Genomic DNA, 7583 nt, shown 5'->3' on the forward strand with positions numbered 1-7583 from the left:
TTAAAAATCCTTCCCTATTTCAAAACTGTAGTAATATGTTCCTATATTATCTTCTAACATTTTTATAGATTGGCTAAATATTTTTGTGTAGTTATGAGTGTTCTGATACATCTCTCCAAATACTTGGGCTAAACTCCAGGGCAAGACATATTGAGGAAAAATTCCTGTGATGAGTCAAAAATTAAAAAGCAGGGAGATAATAGAGATAGAGACAAAGGAGAACAGCATCTCAATAATATTAAGGATAACATTAAGTGAGATGGGGAGACAGATACAGAGGCTCTCAGAATACAAGCTGATATATGTACCTATCATCTATATGTATGTATGTATATGCCTACCTTTCTGTCTGTCTATCTGGAGGAATGAAATAGAATGCAGCACATACTGTAATATTTATCAGTAATTTCATGAGTGACCTTTCACACTCTTAGTGTAATCTAGCTTTCCATCTTACGTTCTATCATTCCTTATTATGTTATTCATAAATACTTCTATGTCTGTGCAGAAATCACTATCTCCCATGTCTGTACCTATTCATATGAAGTATACTGTACTTAGATTTCTCTATTGCCATTAACCAACTCCTGCACTCCACTTTACAGTTCAAGATCCTATTGAAATGTCAACTCTTCTAGGAAGATTTTCTTGACCTTGTCGGTAAAGTGTTACAACCTTTTCCCATACTGTTTTATTTCTAGTTTTTGTTTACATATCAACATTACCTTCAGTTATATTAGAAGTCAGCAAATTTTTTGTGAAGGTTTTGAGAGCAAACATTTTCATCTTTAATGGTAAATATTTCAGTCTTCATCATCACTACTCAACTCTATTCTTTTTTTTCAGCATGGCTCTTTTCAGTTTATTGCATGTAGGAGTTACACTAGTCCAAGGGAAAGTGGACCCCAAATGGTTACATTATACAAGCCATGAGGTTTTTAAACTCATGACAAGGGACAGAAGGGATATTCTACTCATTGCAAGGAAATCCTCACTTAAGCTTCAATGAGCCACAGGCACTTAAAACCCATGAACCTCCAGCTGATCGTCCTTAGCCAGTCCAGTCTCTACCAGGAACTGGCGTATGTTCTTGCGTTGGTCACCCTGGAGCCGGATTACTTCTCCATGTTCTGGATGCTCGATTACAGTATCATTGCAGGCAAATTTCTTCTTAAACGCCTTCACCAGTTTCTTTTTATCGTAGTCATCAGCAATCCCTTGGACAGTGGTAAGGGTCTTCCTGCCGTTTCTCTGTTGGATTCTTATATGGATATAATCCTCAGTGCCGGCAGGAAGCAGGTCATCACCCTTACTTGCATCAGCAAAGGGGTCGAAAGAGTGGAGGTTCTGGATAGTGGACATACGATAGGATTCCTTTTCCTAGGTGCAAATGGTCTGCGGAAGGCAGCTGCGGGAGAAGGCGGGCTCGGGGGACGGATCGCCGGGAAGCAGGGGCTCAAGGGGGAGGCAGCTGAGTCCTCGGCGGCCGCTCAGTGACTGGGGCTCAACTCTACTCTTGTACTGCCAAGGCACCCACAAAACACAAGGAAATTCACTTGAAGTTTACTTTGAAGTATATATATGAGGAATTAGTAATTATTTTACTTTAATACATACAGACACCCAATCTTCTAAATCTTCTAAATCTTCTAAATAGACTTGGAATTCCAAAAGGAAATGGTTTACTTATAATTATCAAATGATATATATTCTAGATCTATCTATCTATCTATCTATATATATTCTCAAATTCTATGAATTAATTATACAGACAATAATGAAAATTAGATGTAGTGAATTGTGCTATACTATTGTTCAGGAAATGACTGTAAAAGGATCTGTCCAGGAAATGTACATACCATTATGAAGAAGCTTCCTCTGTGACTACTCCAGTGTACCACAGGCAGGGGCTGCATTGTGCTCTTCTTGAAGCCCAGCAATTTTCCTTGGTGTCTCACACATTGCCTCAGAGGCTCTGCATCCTTAAATGTGTTACAGTATAAAATGGAATACTCAGCCATAAAGAACGAGAAACTAGAGACATTTATAGCTAAATGGTTGCATATTGAGGCCAATGGACGCATATTAAGTGAAATAAATAGGACACACATGTGTAAATACTGAATAGTTTCTCTAGTGTGAGAAACTGAAAGTGTAAATAAGGATTAAAATGACTAAAATAAATAATTGATAATTTGAAATAGGAAGAAAAGGTCCAAAGTGATAGGATGGTGGGAGGGGAAGGGGAAAGGAAAGAAGGGAAAGGAAAAATTATGAGAAAAGAAAAAAAAATGGAAACAAAGTCTATGTAAATAGGGAAGGGTGGAGAGGGTAAAGGGCACAGGTAATGGGGAAAAAATAAGAACCAAGATACATCATGTACAGATGCAAACACCCAATGATAAATGTAAATGTATTGTATACCTAAAATGTACTAATAGAAGAATATAAGGAAAAAAATAGTGAAAGACCAAAAATTCACACAAAAATATTACCATTTACTTTTATGTATACTGCTTGCTTTATAGTACAGTCATTTTACCATAGGTATCATTTCTTTTTTCCTAATGATATCTGTGCTGGGTAGTTATTCTTGGATCTGTGACAACAGTGATCTTTCTGGTGTCCAGTAGTTGTAATTTTCAGCCTTTGACCTAAAATTAAGATGGGAAAAATATGGAAAATATTGAAGAATTTCATATAAATCCTACTATAACACATTGCTTCATTTTAATGATGAAAATTCTTACGAACTAATGCTGCTGTCATTTAATACAGCAGCCAGTACTTAAAATCTGAATTCTATATCAACACAGATTTCCCCAGCCTTTGGAAATGATCTAATAAAGGTTAAACTAATAAGGTGTCTGGTTGAAGGTTGCTATTAAACCGAAATGAAGGAATATTAGTGCTTGCTATATTTCAATAAATATAAAGCCCCTTTGGTATTTTCCCTTCTAAATTTAAATTACTTTTACTTCTAAGGTTTTCATAAGGGACATTAAAGTTAAGATGAAGTAGCCTTCATAAACATAAGTATTTCAAGTGTGTATGAATGTGTTTATGTACATGCATGTTTTTTAGTACATTTATAACAATTTATTTGAAGTATTTTCCCCCTTGAAATAAGTTTGACAAGGTTTGTTATATAGGTTCTCATTACTCCCATAACAAATGACAGCAAACTTAGCAGTTTAAATAACACAAATTTATTATCTTAGCATTTTCTTGGTTAGTCATCAGAAAGAGATCTCACGGGACTAGAATGGAGTTATCAGGAGAGTTCCTTTCTGGAGGTTTTAAGGGAGAATTAATTTGTTTGCTCATTCATGCTGTTGTTGAATTTAGTTCCATAGAGCTACATGAACAAGGCCCAGATATTTTTGCTTGGTAACAAATGAGACTCATTCCCAGGCCTTTAGAAGCTACCATGGTCCTTGCCTCCAGGTTTCCTTCCTCAATTTTCAAAGCCAGAAAACACAGGTGAGAGATTCAATAAGGTGCATTGGTGTGTACTGCTATGGTTACTCTAGGTCCACCAGGATAATCTCCCTATTCTAGCGAACTTGTTTCTGCTGCAACCTTAATTCCTTTCTGATATATAATGTAGCATATCCACAGGTTCCAGAATTAGGATGTGACATCTTTGGGAACCATTATGCAACTTATCAGTTTTGTGATACCTAGTATCTGTAGAAATAATGATCAATATCAGTAAAATAATAATCATAGTTATAATTTTAAAAGCTCATTTTTCATATATTTAGTCTATAAATCTGATAATGAATTGTGAGCATCAAAACAAAAACAAATAAGATATTTGATATGGATTCTGCCTATGTGAGTTATAGTTAAATTGTATTACAATTCTGACCATTGAATGATAATTTATTTTAAATTTTACAATGAAGTCATATTTATAGTGGCAATTTATAAAACTATAGGAACTGTGGAAGGCAAAGAAGCCATAACAAATATTTTCTGTGCTACAGTATAAAATTTCTAATTTTGGTATAAATGTGAGCCTTTGCATTTCTCAGTTAAAAATAAAAATTTTCTTCATACCTTCCAAGAAAATCCTTTCCGAAGTATATATTGTACTGAGGAATGGATTGTCAAAAATACTTGTCTTCGGTACTATTTTACCTCGAGCCAGAATATGCAGATTTGATTGTGACTCTATCTTTGGCTAAATTTTTAATCCTCAAAATTAACATATGACTTTTTTTAATTGATAATGCCACTTTACCCGAAATCTTAGAGATCATTAGTTTATGTAGAGTTTTGCTTACTTTGTTTCATATCTCCAGAAGAAATTTCTGCTTTCTCAGTGCTCCAAGTTTTCCTTATAAATACAAATCAAGGAAGATGAATGAATAAAGAAAATATGATATATATGTGAATGTATTAACCATAAAGAAGGATAAAGTTGACTTATTTTTAAGAAAATAGATGGAACTTGAGACTATAATATTAAGTTAAATAAATTAGATAAGTTTAAATATCACATGATTACTCTTGTATGAGATACCTAAAATATAAACAATTTAAAGAACATAATATAGGAGAAATGCTAAGAAACAGAGTGGTAGACTTTTTAGAGATCAGAAAAAGATTCTGTAGAAAGGATGATGGGAAACAGGATTAAAAATGATCAAGTACTATACTAACAAAATAAATTTTTAAAAGAATTTGGTAAATAAACTGATGGAACTTTATCCTTCATTAAAGCTGAACATTGATCATAGTATTCTTTTAATTATTTTAAATTGAAGGCATCAACTTTACTGAGTAAATGTACTAGGATATTCTTAGCATTAGATAAGCTGATGAACTAAATGCAAAACATAGGGCTGAGGTATAGCTCATTGGTGAAGTAAATGCTCAAGGTTCTTAGTGTGATCCCTGGAAGAAAGAAAAAAAATAGAGAGAGAAAGAGAGAGAGAATTAAATGAACTAAAGAAAAAATTTTACCTCCCAGAATTTAAATTTTAATGGGGCAAAAATAATTTAACATAATAAGAAAGAAAACTATATAGCACCTATACCAAAGCCTACTACTTGTTTCTTAATATTTCCCTTCTCTTTCCTTCATATAAAGTAGAAAATGTATTTCAAATTTTTTGTCTGTCATACTTTATATGTCATATTTTCGAGTTTCAGTGACAGCTATTTGGAGACTTTTGTATCTAAATTCTAGCCAACAAATTATAGGCAAAATATATATGATTTTTTGAATCCATTACCCAAAGAAAATGTCTTGAAGGGTTATGCTTCCAACAGTGGCAGATTAGCCAGTTTAAGTCAAACCTTCTTATTTTGAACAATTAAGAGGAATATAATAAAATATAAAATAGAGTATCTACTTGAAGGGGCTGAAGCTGCATCATGGTGGAGATACTAGATAAAAGAGAACTCTAGGGAGATCAGTCTTTCATTGGATTTCATTTCTTGCCTCCAGTTATTTTTCCAATTGAAAGAATTAGCTGAAGGGCTGAGGCTCTAGCCAGAATCAATGAGGAGAGCCTGAAACACTAAACAGAGCTTTTAGAAATAGTACAGAGAAAGGAAAACAACAATAGGATTTTACAGTCTGACATTAGAAACTTTATTTTACAAAGTCCACACTTTCATTTGAGACCTCAAAAGCTTACCACACATGGTACACTACAAAACAAATCTATACCCCAAGAATTGAAGCCCAGTTTCTAAGCAGCTCAGTCTCTGAATTGTTAATGTCTAGCAACATCATCTATAAAAACTAAATTCTGTTCTCTTTGCAATTTCTTTAATTTTAATTTTTCTATTATAACTTTTACTATCTGTGGTCTTTTCTAGTTCCTTGCAAATTTTATAATATTTTTTCTATTTCTGTAGCAATGGAATTTTGATAATAATTGCATTGAATGTATAAATTCCTTTAGGAAGTGTGGACATTCCTACAATATTAACTTTTCAAATCAATGAACATGGGCCATCTTCCCATTCGTTTGTGTCTTATTCAAATTTTTCACTAAATAGATCTTTTTACTCTTGGCTGTGTTTATTCCTAAGTATTTTTTGTAGCAATTGTAAAGGAAGTTGAGTTCTTAAATTCTTTTTTGTGCAATTTTTTTGTGTGTAGAAATGCTACTGACTTTTTTATGTGGAATTGATTTTCTGCAACATTATTTAAGCAATGTTTACATTATTTGTGTGGAGTTGGCACATTCACATAACCTATCTTGATTCCTTGTTTCCTTTCCCTCCCCTCACTCTCCCATTCCTAGTCCCACTGTGTATAGATACCATATTTCCTTTATCCACTCATTTGTTGATGGACATAGAGGCTTCTTCCTAGCTCTTATGAGCTCTACTGTCGGGAACATGGGTCTGCATGGACCACTGTAATATGATGACTTTAACTTTTTCAGGAAGACCCTTAGAGGGGAACCTCTAGGCCAAATGGAATTTCTGTAGCATCTTATTGAGCTTTTTGCAGATGATTACTTTGAGTGGCCAGCCAGATAATTTACAGGTCTATCTACATTTTTTGAGGTTGATGAGTGAAATCGTTTCCTACTACAAGTGAAGCATGGAACATGTTCTTCTCTTGGGTAGAGTAAGGCTCTGATAGTCTTTTCTAGAGTCCAGTAAGTCATTATTCTAGAAAATGCTTTGGATACTTCAAAATTTTTACTTTCTCCCTCTGCTGTCTAAGCCACAAGGCGTCTTTCGTGGATCACCAACATAACAACCTGTAGGTAAAGCTCAGAAGAATTTGAGGGTCTCAGATTAGTGCATTGTCCAGGTTTTCATCACATTCATAGTTGTGTACAGTCATCTTCCAGTGGTCCACCAATATTACCTCTGATGAAATCTTCCTATGAAATTGTGATCTCTATTTTATTATTTTTTTTTCATATTTCATTTTGGTTACCCAGTATATTCACATGGTTCAGCCATTAAAGCAAATGTAAAGAGAGATATAATATAATATGCCCTTTACTTCTGTATGATTCTTCTATTAATTACACTTTCAGATATTTTTAGGTGAATATAGGATTATATTATTTTAATTTTACACCAAAATACTTACAAATTATATTTACTCACTGATCTTTATTGAAATTATTTTGTTGCCAATTCCAAATCAATGTATTAAAATGCTTTTCTAAGTTGAATACTATTCTACTATGTGGATATGACTTACTGTTATAGATCATACAGTTTTGTGTACATATAGGTTGTTCCTAAACTTTTGCTACTGTAAATATTCTTTATTGAATAATATCCATGGCAAAAACTATATCACTTTGAGAAAGAAATTAGATTATTATACAGTATAAAATAAATGGACATCAATCCATACTGATATAAATATGCATCTTAATAGTTTCTGTTTAGCAGAATCCTGAAAAATACTTCCCATCCTATTCTTAATATGTTAATGATATGTGTAAATTATCTTATTTTCTTTTTGTTAATATTGTATCACAATGTCTACTGAATTATTTATTATATAAAGGGATCTTTTATATTTTATTGACTTTTCCATGCATGTAATCATATCACCAACAAATAAAATGGTACATAATTTTTAT

At 33.1% G+C, this 7583-nt stretch overlaps 1 pseudogene; it reads right to left on the reverse strand.

Annotated features, from left to right (window-relative positions):
- Positions 1 to 1020: 1020 nt before the first annotated feature.
- Positions 1021 to 1362, reverse strand: LOC101705468 (eukaryotic translation initiation factor 1 pseudogene; annotated as a pseudogene).
- Positions 1363 to 7583: the final 6221 nt, after the last annotated feature.

Source organism: Heterocephalus glaber, unplaced genomic scaffold, assembly GCF_053883595.1.
Source record: "Heterocephalus glaber isolate CG9 unplaced genomic scaffold, H.glaber_assembly_v1.0 deba00000818, whole genome shotgun sequence".
NCBI classification, from domain to species: Eukaryota; Metazoa; Chordata; class Mammalia; order Rodentia; family Bathyergidae; genus Heterocephalus; species Heterocephalus glaber.